The sequence below is a fragment of the Chrysemys picta genome, chromosome 4, assembly GCF_011386835.1.
Source record: "Chrysemys picta bellii isolate R12L10 chromosome 4, ASM1138683v2, whole genome shotgun sequence".
In the NCBI taxonomy this organism is placed as follows: domain Eukaryota; kingdom Metazoa; phylum Chordata; order Testudines; family Emydidae; genus Chrysemys; species Chrysemys picta.
Window position 1 is genome coordinate 142,564,735 of NC_088794.1, and position 16,725 is coordinate 142,581,459.

General features: G+C 42.4%; 1 protein-coding gene across 3 annotated transcripts in view; it reads right to left on the reverse strand.

Moving 5' to 3' along the window:
* SIX6 (SIX homeobox 6) overlaps positions 1-16,725 on the reverse strand; it is a 133,878-nt gene that overhangs the window by 101,691 nt on the left and 15,462 nt on the right. The window contains exon 2 of one of the 3 annotated variants that reach the window (XR_010600810.1): positions 1,847-2,685. The exons of 1 other annotated variant lie outside the window; for it this stretch is intronic. The gene's annotated coding sequence lies outside the window, so the exon portion shown is untranslated. One more of the 3 variants, XR_010600812.1, reaches the window with a different exon arrangement.

Below are 16,725 nucleotides of genomic sequence, written 5' to 3' on the forward strand. Positions count from 1 at the left end.
AGCAGCCGTGTTAGTCTGTATCCGCAAAAAGAATAGGAGTACTTGTGGCACCTTAGAGACTAACAAATTTATTAGAGCATAAGCTTTCGTGGACTACAGCCCACTTCTGTATGCATATGCATCCGAAGAAGTGGGCTGTAGTCCATGAAAGCTTATGCTCTAATAAATTTGTTAGTCTCTAAGGTGCCACAAGTACTCCTATTCTTTCTCCAAATAGAGGTTCTCAGTATTGGAGGTACACAAATATCTGGACACATTTGCAAAGGATTTGTGAGTGTGTATTGTTTGCAACAAATTATTTGAACAGCTGTCAAGCTGCGATAATGTTTCAATAAAAAGTGAAAAAGAGTCCTGTGGCACCTTATAGACTAACAGATGTATTGGGGCATAAGCTTTCGTGGCTGAATACCCACTTTGTTGGATGCATGTAGTGGAAAAAACTAGATCCAGACTAACCCGGCTACCCCTCTGAATGTTTCAATAGTGACTCAAAAGGGAAGAGTCCCACATTATCAAACCACACCGCTCCCTGAAGCATCTCGGTGCTCCTGGTAGCTCACCCATCCAACTAATGACCATGCTTACCCTTGCTTAGTTTACAAAATCTGATAGGGTCTTAGCACCAGCTGGTTACAGGCTCAAAACCAGATTCAGCTGTGGTAGCATGCATGAAACACAGCAAGTTCAGCTACAGGATGAGATCTGTTCTAATAAATGTTCTTCTGTAGGCCCTACATCGCTAGTTTGCAGTGAGTTAAACTTAGTATTGTTTTACTTTATTTTCTTCTTAAACCCACTTTTTCTGGTCAGTCTTGACAGCAGTTTGAAGTGGTCTCTTTGTTAACAAATGGCACAGAGGAAGGTAATTCATGGAGAAATGCTACAGGTATTAAAAGTTGCGGAGCCCCCACATGACAATACAGTTACCCTCCCATGCACCCTCTGCAATATAAAGGCACAAACAGGCAGTCCCCTATATTTCCTTCCTCCCTTACATTCCATCTTTTACCACAGCCATTTCCTTTAACAGATCGGTGAGTGGCAGTCACTATTTACATGTTTAAATATTGAAAAGCGTTTCTTAATTAATTGTTCTGAAAAGGACACCTCCATTCTCCTAGGTCAAGGGAACACGTCTCTTTTTTCCCCTGGCTGACTTTCTCCCCAATTGTCTTTTTTTTCTTCCTATGAAAAAGCTGATAGAGAATGTCCTTCTATTGAAGGAGCTATTCAGAAAAGTTGACGCTGCTAATCAAAATTCTCGCTCTGTCATTAAACACCACACCAAGAATAGCAATATTCATATTCAGCGTGACGGCATAAGAACATGTACAGGTATTTAATTCAATAAGTTCCATAACAATCACCGCTTGTACCTTCATAAAAGAAATAATCTGTATGTGGAAAATTGGTTCGTGGGCAGATAATTTAGATGGAGTATAGAAAAACATACTGTTTGTAAACTGGAATTGATGAGCTGAAAAGATAAGAATGGACCTATACATGAGGCAAGAGTATAGATCTCTGTATAGTAGTTCTACAGCAGAATACAGCCCTCCATTTTCCCATTCACTGAATAGGTGGCCAAACTTACTGACGCGCCAAGCCACATACAACAATCTTCAGAAGTTCAAGAGCCGGGCCGCATCTGCCGGGGCTCGGGGCTTCAGCCCTGCGGGAGGCACCTGCCAGGGCTCCAGACTTCAGCCTCGCTCCTGCTGAAGCCCCAAGCCCCGGCAGGTGCACCCCACAGAGCTTGAAGCCCCAAGACCTCCCTCCCCACTGGGCAGAAGCCCTGAGGACCCCCCTCCTCGCTGGGCAGAAACCTCTACCCCACCACCCCGCTGCCAGGCAGAGGTCCCAAGCTCCCCCCGCCCAGTCTAGTAGGTGGAGAACGGGGGTGGGGGTCTCTACAAGCTTCACTTTTTGGCCACTCTTGGATATGCCGTCAGCCCATTTTCTTAACTAATACATGTCTACTAGAGCCAAGAAGCTTATTGCTTCTGGTAGTGGCAAGGTTTGCCAATGGGAAAGACAAGTTCAAAAGATCCATTTTAAGATTCACACAATTAATTTTCCTTCCACAGCTGAGATGCGAGAGTACATGTTGTAGGCAGTCTAGGCTGAGAGGGAATGGGAACAAGTTGAATGGCCTACCTGATAGTCTTTCTGCTTCCCCCTTGTAATACTGGAAAAAGCCAAGATTTTGCAGCCATCAGCTATATAAATGGGTTACACAAATTAACACATACTATGGCATCCAGTTCTGAGAAACAGGGACAGAGCTGCAAACACTCACTGAAGCAAGTTTAAAATATAGACATACCATGCCAAGATAGATGTGGAGCACTGTACTCCTATATATTATACACACATACACACACACGTGCACACAACAGCATCTGGAAGAAAGACTCAAGACATTTGTAACCACAAAATGAATACATTTTCTTCCTGGCACATTATTTTTCAGGCTATTCTACCTAAAAGTTCACCTGTTCTCTAGCTTCAGTAGCTCTGTAGGCCCCACCTCCATCTGTGCTTCTTGAGGATCTTCTTTGTAAGCCAGTTCCTGTGTTGTAAATTGATATGATCTCATCCTCTCATCCTTACCAAGTAAGAGGTTTTGACTCATGCTCACGAGTCCAAGGCAGTTGTTGTAGCAGGTGACCATGCTTTTGAGGGCTAGAAAGATATAAGCAGGCCAGCGTTAGATGGACTTGAGAAGGCTAAAACCAGGGGTGGATTAATTTATTATGGGCCTTGCTGCCCGGACCATGGCCATGCCCCCCACTCCGCCCTGAGGCCTCACCCCCAAGCGCTGCCCCAAGGCCCTGCCCCTACACTCCACCCCGAGGCCCCACCCCTGCTTGGCCTCTTCCCCCCGAGGGCCCATTCTTCACTCGCATGAGGGGAGGGAGAGGAGAGAAGCGAGCAGTGGCCAGGGCCTCAGGGGAAAGAGGCTGAGCGGGGGCAGGGGTGGAGGCATGGTCCGGGTGCCGGGCCCCTTCTGAGCGTGGGCCCAGCGCCACAGCATCACTGGCGCCATTGTAAACCTGGTTCTGGCTAAAAACAAGCAGGTGTGATCTGCCTACCACACATCTATATTCTTATTTTGTTCCCTTTAATCTGCCAAGCTGATCTATGTGAAACTATGGACAAGCCTTATCAGATAACATCACCCTACATTGATTAGTAGCTGTGGCGCAAAGAATTCTTTAAGAATAAGGTGAAGCCACCGAGATGTCTGAGGAGGAAGTTGCTACTACCCCATCAAAGAATATACCAAAGCCAGCCAAAAGGTCAGTCAACATTAGCAGCACTCCAGGCACAAAACAAGGCGTGCTTGTTTACTACGTTTCACTATTTTTTTGCCTTAGCGGATGAAGTTCTATGTGTCCAATTAGATATGCTGACAGAGTAATTCAGGGAGTGTGGCAGTGAGCAGATAGAAATGAAGCTCAAAAATGCTTCACAATCCATCACTTGCTATGCTCCAAATGAAAGGGTTCTGCAGGGTGCAGGGGCATGCTGGGTGTATTTCATATCTTCAGAGGTAATTATTTCCACCAAATGTACCTACCCCAAATGTTAAGCCCTAGGACCATCATGTGTAGAAATGCTGAGTGTCCCAGGTCCAGGGTGTCTCATAGAATCATAGAAGATTAGGGTTGGAAGAGACCTCAGGAGGTCATCTAGTCCAACCCCCTGCTTAAAGCAGGACCAACACCAATTAAATCAGCCCAGACAGGGTTTTGTCAAGCCAGGCCTTAAAAACCTCTAAGGATGGTAGATTCCACCACCTCCCTAGGTAACCATTCCAGTGCTTCACCACCCTCCTAGAGAAATAGTGTTTCCTAATATCCAACCTAGACCTTCCCCACTGCAACTTGAGACCATTGCTCCTTGTTCTGTCATCTGCCACCACTGAGAACAGCCTAGCTCTATCCTCTTTGGATGGTTGAAGGCTGCTATCAAATCCCCCCTCACTCTTCTCTCTGCAGACTAAATAAACCCAGTTCCCCCAGCCTGTCTTCAAAAGTCATGTGCCCCAGCCCCCTTATCATTTTTGTTGCCCTCCGCTGGACTCTTTCAAATTTATCCACATCCCTTCTGTAGTGAGGGGCCCAAAACTGGATGCAATACTCCAGATGTGGCCACACCAGTGCCAAATAGAGGGGAATAATCACTTCCCTCGATCGGCTGGCAATGCTCCTACTCATGCAGCCCAGTATGCCATTAGCCTTCTTGGCAACAAGGGCACACTGCTGACTCATATCCAGCTTCTCGTCCACTGTAATCCCCAGATCCTTTTCTGCAGAACTGCCACTTAGCCAGTAAGTCCCCAGTCTGTAGCGGTGCATGGGATTCTTCCGTCCTAAGTGCAGGATTCTGCGCAGTCTCACGGGTGACTCAATGGAGTTCTGCAGAACCATGCCAAAAAGGATTGGTTCTTGGGCCTGGTTATACAGTTAAAGCTCCATGTGTACAAGTTTTACAAATCGTAGAGTCTTACAGCCAAATTCTATTTTTAGAGATATGCAGGCACAACTCCCATTGATGTTCGTGCGTGTAGTTTGGACACAAGTGTGAAAACGAAGATGTCATTCGATGCACCAATTGCCATCCAGTCTGCGGTGTCAGCACTTTAAACAATAGGCTGTGTCATATGACAGCAGTAAAGAATCACATAAGGATTCACTTTCTTCAGATGCTGACCATGGAACCTGATTAGAATAAGGAAAACAATATTATCCCTAAAGATGGACTCTCTCTGCTTCACTTAGAACCTCTATCAGCTCCTGCCTTGCCTGGCTTTCCTGCTACAAGGCTAAAGAAACAGTACACAAATCTTCACAGACCGCAAGGGCAAAACACTTCTCTGCAGCCTACATTGCATCTCTCAATCCTTTATTTACATGTACAGACTTCATTATATATTCTGCACTCCATACAAGTGGAAAAGTTCATGTATGTATCGAGAGCAGAATTGAGATATCCTAGTGCAGGCGAGAAAGGAGAAATCTGTACTCACATATCATGCACTACACTCAGAGAGAAAGAGGGAGATTCATTCTGCTCACATGTATTCTGGTAGTAAGGGATGAATTCATTATATTTCCTAATTATTATATCTAATTCCTTTCTTAGGGACAGAAAATGTAGTGTTAAGATGTCAACAGACAAGGAGTATAAAGTAATTGCCCATTACACTATAAATGTGTGATAATCATTGGCCGGAGGAAAAGAAGTCTAATTGAATGAAAACTCTTGATGGTTTCATTATGTTCTACTAAGAAGAGGCCATTACCCTCAATCCAAATAAAGGACTGGAGTCTCTGTGCACTTATACTGGTGCAAATTAGAGGTGGCGCCACTGAGGTTACACTGGTGTAAAGCTGATATAAATGAGATCAGCATGAGGCACATACATGTATTGGCCAGTACAGAATGCAAACTTTTATAATCAGTGTGGCTGTGAGGAAAAATTAAACACAAATGAAAGCTTAGCTGAATAAAAACTAGAGTTCTAAGCAGTGCTTGCGGGAAGTGGACAGGGAATTGTAGGCAATGCAAATTAAGTGCCAGATTCTGCTCTCTAGTACGTGGCTGTAAATCCAGAGTAATTCCACTGACTCCGATGTAGTTATGTATTGCAATGTAGTTATTCCTCTTCTCTGGCTTCCCTTATACGCTGCTCTCCCCTGCCAGATCATCCGAAACACAGCCGCTAACATCACGTTCTTTGCTTGACAAAAGGCTCATCTCACCCTCCTCTTTGAATCCCACACTGACTCCCCCCTGCTCTGCAGCATCACATTCAAGCTTCTTGTCCTTGTCTTCAACGCCCTGCATAATTCCACACCTCTCCACTGATCTGGTGTAGTCTCTACTCATGCTGCTCCCTCACCCACTCCACTAGGGGAAGTCTCTGTGTCCCCTTTATCTGCTTCTCTCAATACTTCCCCGTGCTCCCTCTTGTGTCACTACTCATGCCCTTCCTGAACTGCTCTGCAAAATTATCACCCTCAACTATTTATATTTCATTTTATTTCCTCTTCATCCACAGGCCCTCAAGGAAACTAGTCGACACACCCATCCACTTAGCAATTTTATCCTCTTAGCACACAAGAGCAAGAATTGGTGCTCCTTCATGCTCTGCATTAACATCATTGAGTATTTGCATAACCTCAGTGATGTGTCCTTGGTCTTCCCTTCCCTACATTTTTTTAACCTTCTTCGTGTCGTCTCTAAAATTGGTTGTAAACCCTTTGGGGCAGGGATTTTAATGTTTTAGCTGTGTGTGTCTTTCATCTTTATTTGGGAGGCACCTCACACAAGTTTGGGTGCCTTTATTTTAAATAGTAGTAGTAGCAGTAGTGAATAATTGAAGATTAAATTTGGTCCTAAGCCAGCGTATGTTAGGGAAACCACCAGCTATTATTAAGGTTGCCCAATGCTTTATGGTAAGACCCTGTTTTCAACTGCTTATAATTTTGCCAAACTTTAATTCATTGGGCTGAAATTCTCTATTCTGGATGTCTGCAGCAGGCTGAAGGTTTGGGGGTTTTGTTTGGGAAAATTTCAACCAAAACAGTTCAGCCCTTTCCAAGTCTGAGGTTTGGGGAAAAATGTATTGTCTTGTCCATGTTAAAAAATTCTCGAGAGCTTTGCATTTAACAGCTCTAGCTCCTCCATGCTTTAGAGCAGGGGCTTTAATTTGGCCAGAGGCTGCTGGCTTTTGAGTCAGGGATGGGCCTCTTGCTGGCCCCACGAGTATCCGCCCAAATGTGGCCACGTCTTTGAAAAACTTGCAGTTCACACACAGTAGAGACGTCGATTTTAGCAGCTAAAATTTCCAAAGATTTTGTCCTCACTGAGCATGCTTGACCCTCTCACATATTTGTGTCAGTCCTGGGCATGCGACACCCCTACAGAGCATGTTCCAACCCATAGCTACAGGGCACAGAATGACTTTCTCTATAATGACTGTGCCTGCCTAACAAGATGTTGTTAAACACTGTAAGGAATGTGACAAACGTCAGAGGAAAGGAATTAGCACCTGGAATACAGATGAAGCATCTGACTGGGCTCTCACATCAGAGTAAATCAGGAGTAAATCCATTTGAATTCTGTAGTCAAAACTTTCAAAACTGGGCACCTAAAATTAGGCTCCTAAGTGTGGGATTTTCAAAAGCATCTGGCTTTTAATAGGAGTTGGGTGCCTAAATCCTTCATGGGTTCTTGAAAAAATCCTCCCCCGCATAATTACTTTCCTAAATTAAAAGTGGCCTGCTGCTCTCATTGATTTCAATTTGTGGGTGCTCAGCAGTTTTGAAAAAACAGGCTTTTGTGCATGTGTGTTGAGGGAGGGAGGGGCTAAATCTGGATTTAGGACCCTAATTTTAGGCACCCAGGTTTGGAAATTTTGGCCAAGGGGGGGGGTCACACTGGGGTAAGTGAGATCAGACTCATGCCCAAACCATGAGAAAAATAGCAAATCAGAAAGATCTTTTCAAGCAAGGTGACATCAATTTCTGCGAAAGCTTCAAAAGATTCTTATAAGGCAATGATTAATGATCAGCGCTGCTAGGTCTTTAGCAGATGCAAAGGGAATATTGATATAATCCTATTAATGCATTGCACTCATTATACCTACTTATGTCCATTAGCTGAGCATTTTAGCAGAAAGGTGAATTTAAGAAAAACATTTTTAAAAAAGCCCGTGCAGATTTCCAGTGCAAAAATCAACTCTGAACAACCCCCAAACATCAAGGTCCATTAATGAACTTAATCTGACACTAATATTGTATAATTATATTAAGATGTCACAACTAATTTAATGACATAATAGCGCCCTGCTCCATAAACAACCACAAGTTTGGTTACATTTCTAAAGAATTTCATTACCAAATAGGAAAAGGTGACTTTGCTACTTTTAGTTTTTGATCATCATCATTTTATATTGTCTATTGTTACCATTTTTCTACCTGGCTTTTTTATTGTTCTGAAATAAAGAATTTCAAATCATTTAGGGAGTAATTGAACGTTTACACTAACAAAAGTTAGAGACCATTTCTTAGTGCACCTAAAAGAATTGTGTAAACTTTGTCATTTTTCTTCAGGAAATGCAGTCTAGAAGCTGTTGGTAAACAGTACATGGAACCCAGTGACATACCATTTGATGTGTGAATCCTGGAAGATCAGTCAGATAACCTTGATGATGAAATGTGTACATTTTATTCTTCACTGGCTTGTATCTCGAGTAGTCACTTACATGCATGCACTGTGGGTGTAAAATGATACTATTCTGATCATTCACTTTGCAGGACTGTCTCTTACTCCATGTCAGTACAATGGGATCCTGATCTCAGCTGGAGTATCTAAGTGCTACTGCAATAAATATTACATAAAAAAAAAACCTCTACGTTAAAAGAAAATGCAGGTTGCAAAATCAAGCACTGAAATGTTAGGAAATGCCAGAACATAGGCTGCCTTTGCAACCTTAAATCAGTCCCCTGGGCATTGACAAAAAGTGTATTTTTCTCTAATCTCATTCTCAGAAATGGCCAAACCATTTTTGCTGAAGCTTTCCAAAACAAATCAGCCTGAGGCAGACCTCCAGCATGGAAAATGTCAGCCTTAATGGTTAAAGTTTGGCAGAGTTATGAGCAACTGAAAACAAGGTCTTATATTTACGGAGCTGAAATATGCTGGGTGTTTTATAGGCTTCTTAAAAGTCAGCATCCTGCCTCAAAGAACCTACAGTTTAAGGTTCCAGCGCAGTGTCAGGATTTGCTACCATCCAAAAGCCCCTATTTCACTTTTATCAGTTTTCGGGACGAAGCCTTGTCTCCCATGGTGTCTCTGTGATGGCATAGTAGCAGGTGAGCTCAGGGGTTACAACAGGTTGACATGAGACTAGGGGGAAAGATGTTACATAATGAGATTTTTAAAAACGTTCTCGCCCCCGTGTGGGTTTAATAAATACTTTATTCCTCTTATTTTCATGCTGCCATTTTCACCAAAATATGTTTTTTTACCTCCTATGCACTAGAGATTAAGAAAAACAGTCCTAATTTTTCTGTTGCAAAATTTTCCCCCGACAGTTCCTCTGCAATAAACCAAAATGATTTCTAAATGCAAACCTGAATGCCACTAGTTAATGGGGTGGGCCAAAATCATCCCTGGATTCATAATTTATTAATATGTGAGATAAAGATAACTTAAGGAAGAATTCCTGAGGTACAGAGCCTAGCCTCTACTTTAAGTGACTCTAGGGTAGATCAGGAGATTAAATAGATGTCATTCTCTACAATTTATAATTCTAAGTCAAATTGGTTTGTTCAGTTAACTATGAAAAAACTACATTAAGCACTAATGACTGGCTAAGCAATTCTGAATTGGTCAGTCACAAGCATGTGAGACTGTGGCAGGAGAGGAGTTGGACAATTTTTGCTTCATTAATAATACATCTTTCTTATTTGCAATTTCTTCCCCTAGTGCATTAAATTTATGTCACACCTTAAGAACTAGAGTCCCAACTTTAATGCATTCATATTTAATTGTGTGTATATATTGGTGTTCTGAAAATAAAAGGAACATTAAATACAGGAGGGCATGAGTACCAGCCTACTTTACAAGCAGTACCTTATATAGAACAAATTTGACAAAGATCCACAGGAGAAGCTATTCCAGATTCTGTACCGTTCATGTGGATTTAGTGTTTGCAAAGCAGGCGAAACTACTGTTGTCTACATGACAAGTTAGTGTGTGGCAAGCCAGGGTATGAATCTACAGAGCACCAACTTGCCCTCCAGTAACATCCCATGTGGATGCTGCTACAGCACCGTGCGAGTCCTGAACTCTGGGACTTCAGTGTGCTCTAGCAGTGTCCACACAGGGTGTTACTGCGTGGCAACCTGGTGCACTGTAGATTCAGACCCTGGCTTGCCCCACAGTAACTTGCCATGTGGACAAGCCATTAGTAACACTATCTGTACACAGCACTTTCCATCCATTGATCGCAAAGTGCTTTACCGGGTGGGTCTTAGCAGCCATTCTACAGATGGGGAAACTGAGCAAGAGAAAGATCAAGTGACCTGCCCCCAGTATTGCACAGTAAATTGATCAGGTAAAGGAAGTGAGGAAGGATGCTTCAGGGGTTAGGACACGAGCTTTGGTTTTGAGAGAGCCAGGTTCAATTCCCTACTCTGCACATGCTCTTTGTGGGACCTTGAGTAAGTCAATTAGTCTTTGTGTGTCTGTTCTCCATCTGTAAAATTGGGATCATAGCACTCAGATAATACAGTGAGGGGCCATATAACTACTTAAGACAGCCAGACTCAGAGGCAGGAATTGAATGCGGGTCTTGTGGCCCAGTTCGTGTCAGATCATTTCCTGGCCTGGATAAGCTTGCTCAGGAAACCATGCAAGAATTCCAGCTGCTCAGTCGGATCCTGTTCTCAGGGAGACGAAGGAGTGAACTGCTCCCCTTTGACTTCTGTGGGACCAGGACTGGGCTTTCTGTCAGCCACAGCGGTAACCACAGGACCTGATCCTCAGCTCCTTGGTTAGGGCTCAAACTTTGGTCTTTTACTCCCAAGTATTTCATGTTTTTCCAGGCCTGTGCTACATATTTTGCCAGCAAAGTGTAGCCTGATTTAGGGTGCACTGATAATATTAATTTGGATAATATGGGATTTTAATTTATTAATTTAATTGTATTTAATTTTAATAATATTAATAATTATTATTAACAATATTAAATTAGTATGGGTTTAGACTCGCCAATCTGTTTGATCAGAAGATAAAAGTTCTTGTCCTGAATCAGGCTCCACAGAATTTATAAAGGACCTTCGGGGGTATGACAGGAAGCTCACACAGAGACAGATATAGTCTTAAAGACTTTTTATTAAAATTAATAATAGTAAGTAAATGGTAAAATACCCAGAGTTACAAAGTTACAATTGTATTACTGCTATTTAAAAGATACATATGATAATATAGTATTACATGCAACAAAGCTTTGGTTAACATACTCACACTCTTCCTTGATAACCTGGTGGTAAGAGACACAGGACCAGCCTTGCAGTTCAGGTTTCTCAATTCTTGAGTGAGGGATGCAGTGCTTAGAAAATGCTAAGCGCTATCAAAGCTGACTAGGGTTTACTTGACTAACTTAAAGTTAAATCAAAACCTAATAAACAAACTAAGAATAAAACTTAGGAAACCAAACTTAGCCTAGTTCCCTTGAAACTTAAAGTTTAAGAAGAACAAATATAGCCTACAAGTAGTAGCAGTCATCGTAGATCGATAGAGTGGAGGAAGTAAATGAGAATAGAGTAAAGTGAGAATGGAGATAGTGAGAAATGGAGATGGAGTAAAGTGAGAATGGAGAAATGGAGAACAGAGAGAGAGAAATGGAGATAAATGGAGATGGAGTAAAGTAAGAACGGAGATACTCTATTGAGGTGGGTTACCTCTTTTATAGGGCAAATGCCGGACCTCCTTCCTCTTATGCCCAAATTTCATTCCTCACCCACAGAAATGTTAGGGTACACTTACCCCATAGGTTAGTATGTATGTGCATATTGATGACAGGTACATACGCACATCAGTCTCTTGTGGTGTACTTGTTAAGTCTGTGGGAAACCCCCCCCATGCCATTTTCCATTGTCCATTGGTCTAGATAAAAGGTCATAGACATAGACGTGGGTACTCATCTATTTAGGTAACAAGCTATAGGTCAACTTTGCTTTTTGAGTAAAAGGTCTTAATATAGATATGCTAACTTTCCCTTAGCTTAACATACAGGATATGGCCTGTAGGTCTCTTGCATTACAGCCAAACTTACTTTTAATATAAATTTATAAGCCTAATACATCAAATACTTAAACTATAAGAAAAGATTATATATATATATATATATATATATATATATACACACACACACACACACACACACACACACACACACACACACAAGCAAGCAGGTTAGTCTTATAGGCTACAAAAGACAACTTGTATGCTTAGTAGATAGGCTTGGTCTATATTAATGGACTTTACGTGGAAACTGCTACACCTTGTTGAAGATGTCTCCACAGACTGGTTTGTGAAAGTGAAGGTGCAGTTTGGTTAGAGCCACTTCTCCCATCCTTAATTGTCTTTCCTCATCCTATGTTGCCTCCTCTTCTTTGCCGTCTCATTTCATTCTCCACCTCCCTCTCCCATTCCCTGGCAGGAATGGCTACTTACGAACCGGTTGATTCAGCAAAGGACCGGCAGAAACTAGCAACAGCTGCAGTTGTAACAGTGAGCGGATTTAAACTCTAGAGAGAGCTTCCAAGAGGTGGGGTGGAGGTTGTCTGAAGACACTACAGACAACTCTGCCGGGGATCTGGAATGTATCCACACGGCCTGTCTCACCTGTTCATGGCTGCCCCATGCGCACAAGAGGCGGGAGGTCATTTCATTTCACGGTGAGAAATAGGACTCTTCCTTGCAGTGTTAAGGCTACGTTCCCTGGCGTGCAATGTCCCCCTTTCCCACCCAAAGCTAGTGCAAGTTAGCTCTGGGGGGCAGGGACTATGTGGGAGTTAGATGGGAAACCCACCCACTGTGAACCAGAGGCAGGTCACTGGCTGTATAACAGCCCCTTCATGGGTGCTGCTCCAACTTACAGGCTCGAATCGTGGTAGGGTGACCAGATAGCCAGTGTGAAAAATCGGGACGGGGGTGGGGGTATTAGGTGCCTTATAAGAAAAAACCTCAAATATCGGGACTGTCCCTATAAAATTGGGACATCTGGTCACCCCTAATTCGTGGCCACCACCTCCTTGAGTGCCCTGCACAGTGCTTTGGGGGCATGAGAACAGTATGAATGTCAGTCCAGTGGGTCCTCCAGAAGCCTCCTCCACACCCGCCTGTTGGGGTGCACAGTGGGTATGCACGCTACCCTGTGCAGCTTCTCTGCTCGGTGGTTCCCTCACTCAGAGCTCTGCCAGGCCATTCCCAACAGAATGAATTCTCCCCCCATATTCAGTGTCAGCATACATTGCACAAAGTAATTGAAGAACAGCTCTTCAGCTGTCTATTATCTCCTGGCATAAAATATACCGACTCTTCCTATATCACAGAAGGAATAGAAGTACCTTTCCTAAGAGTCCTGAGGACTTTTCATGGCAAATCAGTCATGTAAATTGTCCAGCTGTCATTACATGAAATTCCAAGGGAAGGAAGCATGTACAAACCACACACTCTGATTAATGCCCTGCACTCAGAGTGATATTCTTCTTCTTCTTTATATTATCGTAGCACTGAGGAGCCCTAGTCATGAATCAGAACCCCATCGTGCTGGGTGCTGTACAAAACACAGACCAAAGCCAGTCCCTGCCCCAAAGAGCTTACCATCTAAGTATAAGACAAGAGAGAAGAGAAGAATATGGGCAGACTGACAGGGAAGTGCCAGGAAACAATTACAACAGTTTTGGTCAGCATGACTGGTAGTGGGCTCAGCACACCAGCAGCCTAACTCTTGTCAAGTTTTTTGTAGGCATCACAGCAAAGGATATTCTGCTCTTAGTTATACCTGTGCAACCCCTTTGAAGGCAATGAGGCTGCACAGATGTATCTAAAGGGAGAATATGGTTTGAGTGCTCCAGGTCACACACAATTAAACTTCCAAGATATTTGAAAATTATGCTGGTATAATACAGCAAGACATTGAACATTTACTGAAAATATTCATGTGCACCACGTAGAAAAGAGTTTCAAATTTCCTGTCTACACCCTCATTCTAAACTAGTGTATACAATACGCCGTAGCTGTAAATGAAAGAACCGTCTTCCACGTTATAATATCTGATGATATCAGGCAGTAAGCAACATACAGACAGACAGATCTCTCCATCCTTTTGAAATCCACAAAATGTGTCTGAAAAATGCCACTTTGACTAATGCAACCACTCAGACGCAGACAATACTCCATGTATGTGGCATAAATCCAGCTCAACTTTCCCAGGTGACTCCAGAGGGGCTAGTCACCCCAATAACGAGAGTAGGATTTAAAACCACATACGAATGTGAAGGTCTCAAAAGAGGTCTTGTTTGTTCTAAATGAGCCTCTCTGCAAAATGTTTACGGATGTCATCAAGTCCACACCCGCCCATGTCTCACCTATGACACTCCTGTTAATACACCCCAGAATGGTATTAGCTTTTTTGGGAATTGCATCACATCATTAACTCATAATTAATTTGTAATCCACTATAACCCCCCAGATCCTTTTCAGCAGTACAACCACCTAGCCAGTTATTCTCCATTTTGTAGTTGTGCATTTGATTTTTCCTTCCTATGTATAGTACTTTGCACTTGTCTTTACTGAATTTGATCTTGTTGAATTCAGACCAATTCTGCAATTTGTCAAGGTCATTTTGAATTCTAATCCCGTCCTCCAAAGTGCTTTCAACTCCTCCCATCTCAGTGTCATTAGATAATGGCGTGAAGAGTATGCCAAGTCACTAATAAAAATATTGACTAGTACCAGACACAGCACTGACCCATGAGGGACCCCACTAGGTATGCCCTCTCAGCTGGACAGCAAACCACTGATAACTAGTCTTTGAGTATGGTCTTTCAACAAGCTGTGCACCCACCTTATAATAATTTAATCTAGACCGTATTTCCCTAATTTACTTATGAGAATGTCATGTGGGACTGTCAAAAGCCTTACTAAAAAAAATCAAGATATATCACATGTAAAGTTTCTCCCCCATCTATTAGGCCAGTAACCTTGTCAAAGGAGGGAATTAGGTTGGTTTGACATGATTTGTTATTGACAAATCCATGCTGGATATTCCTTATAAATCTATTATCCTCTAGGTGTTTACGAATTGATTGTTTAATAATTTGTTCCAGTATCTTTCCAGGTATCAAAGTTACACTGACTGATCTGTAATTCCACGGGTCTTTTTTGTTCCCCTTGTCCAGTCTTCTGGGGCCTCACTCGTCTTCCAGGAGTTCTCAAATATAACTGCTAATGGTTCCAGGATTGCTTCAGCTAGTTCCTTAAGTATCCTAGGATGAATTTCATCAGGTCCTGCTGATATATGAGTACATCTAACTTATTTAAATATTCTTTAACCTGTTCTCGCTATATTTTGACTTGCATTCCTTCCCCCTTGTTGTTAATATTAATTTTGTTGCATATCTGGTCACCATTAACCATTTTAGTGAAGGCTGAAGCAAAATAGGCTTTAAATATCTCACCTTTCTTGATGTCATTAGTTATTAGCAATCCTTCCCTGCTAAGTAGAGGACCTACACTTGCCTTCATCTTTCTCTTGCTCCTTATGTATTTAAAGAACATCTTTTTATTGCCTTTTATGTCCTATGCTAGCTGTATCTCATTTTGTTCCTTAGCCTTTCTGATTTTGTTCCTACACGTGTGCAATTCTTTTGTACTCCTCCTTAGCAATTCGTCCATGTTTCCACTTTTTTAGGATTCCTTTTTTATTTTCAGGTCATTAAAGAGCTCCTGATTGAGCCATTTTGGCTTCTTACTATTCTTCCTATCTTTCCTTCACACTGGGATATTTTGCAGTTAGGCCTTTAATTGTCTCCTTGAGAAAATGAGTTCTCCTGAACTCTTTTATCCCTTAGATTTTTTTCCCCCATTGAAGCTTACCTACCAGTTCTGAGTTTGTTAAAGTCTGTTTTTTAAAGTCCATTGTCCTTATTCTGCTGCTTTCACTGCTTCCTTTCCTTAGAATCATGAAATCTATCATTTGATGATCCCTTTCACCCAAATTGCCTTCCACCTTCAGATTCACAATCAATTCCTCCCTGTTGGTCAGAATCAAGTATAAAATGACTGTCCTCCTGCTTACATCCTCCACTCTGAAACAAAACGTTTTCCCCAATATGTTCCAAGAACTTCTTAGAAATGTGTTTTTCTGTATCACTTTTCCAACTCATTTCTGGATAGTGAAAGTTCCCCATTACTACTAGGTCTTGTGGTTTGGATATTTCTGTTATTTGTTCTAGAAATGCCTGATCCACCCCCTCTTCCTCATGTGGTGGTCTATAGTAGACTCATACCATCACCTCACCCCTATCTTTACCCAGAGACTTTCAACCAGTCTGCCTCTTGCCTCCTTCTGCACCTCAGAACAGGTGTATATATTGATATATAATGTAACATCTTGTCCCTTTTTACCATGCCTGTTCTTCCTGAACAAGATGTACCCCTCTATACCAGTATTCCAGTCATGGGACTTATCCCACCAAGTCTCTGTGATGCTAATTAAGTTACAATTTAGCATATGTACTAATATTTCCATTTATTTTTGTTCATTCCCCATACTCCTTGCATTTGTGTACAGACATCTAAGATGATGAGCAGATACCCCCACTGATTTCCCTGTTGTTGGTCCGTGGGTGCTTTGCACATCTTGGCCAACCAAGTTCTGACCCCTCAGATTATTACACTGCTTGCGTAACACTAGCTTGGCATGCCCATCTCAGCATACTGCTGCCCTCTGCTGGCATCCTATATTATTGCCCACTTTGCATACCAGACAGATTTGGTGCGCTTTCTTCATTACCTTCCTGTGTTGGGAAGCTCAGGATTGCACCCATTACTGCCAAAGATGCTGCTATGAATTTTAGTCCCTCTGCTGCACATTCTGGAGGACACTGGTACAGACAAGGAGCTTGAGATGTT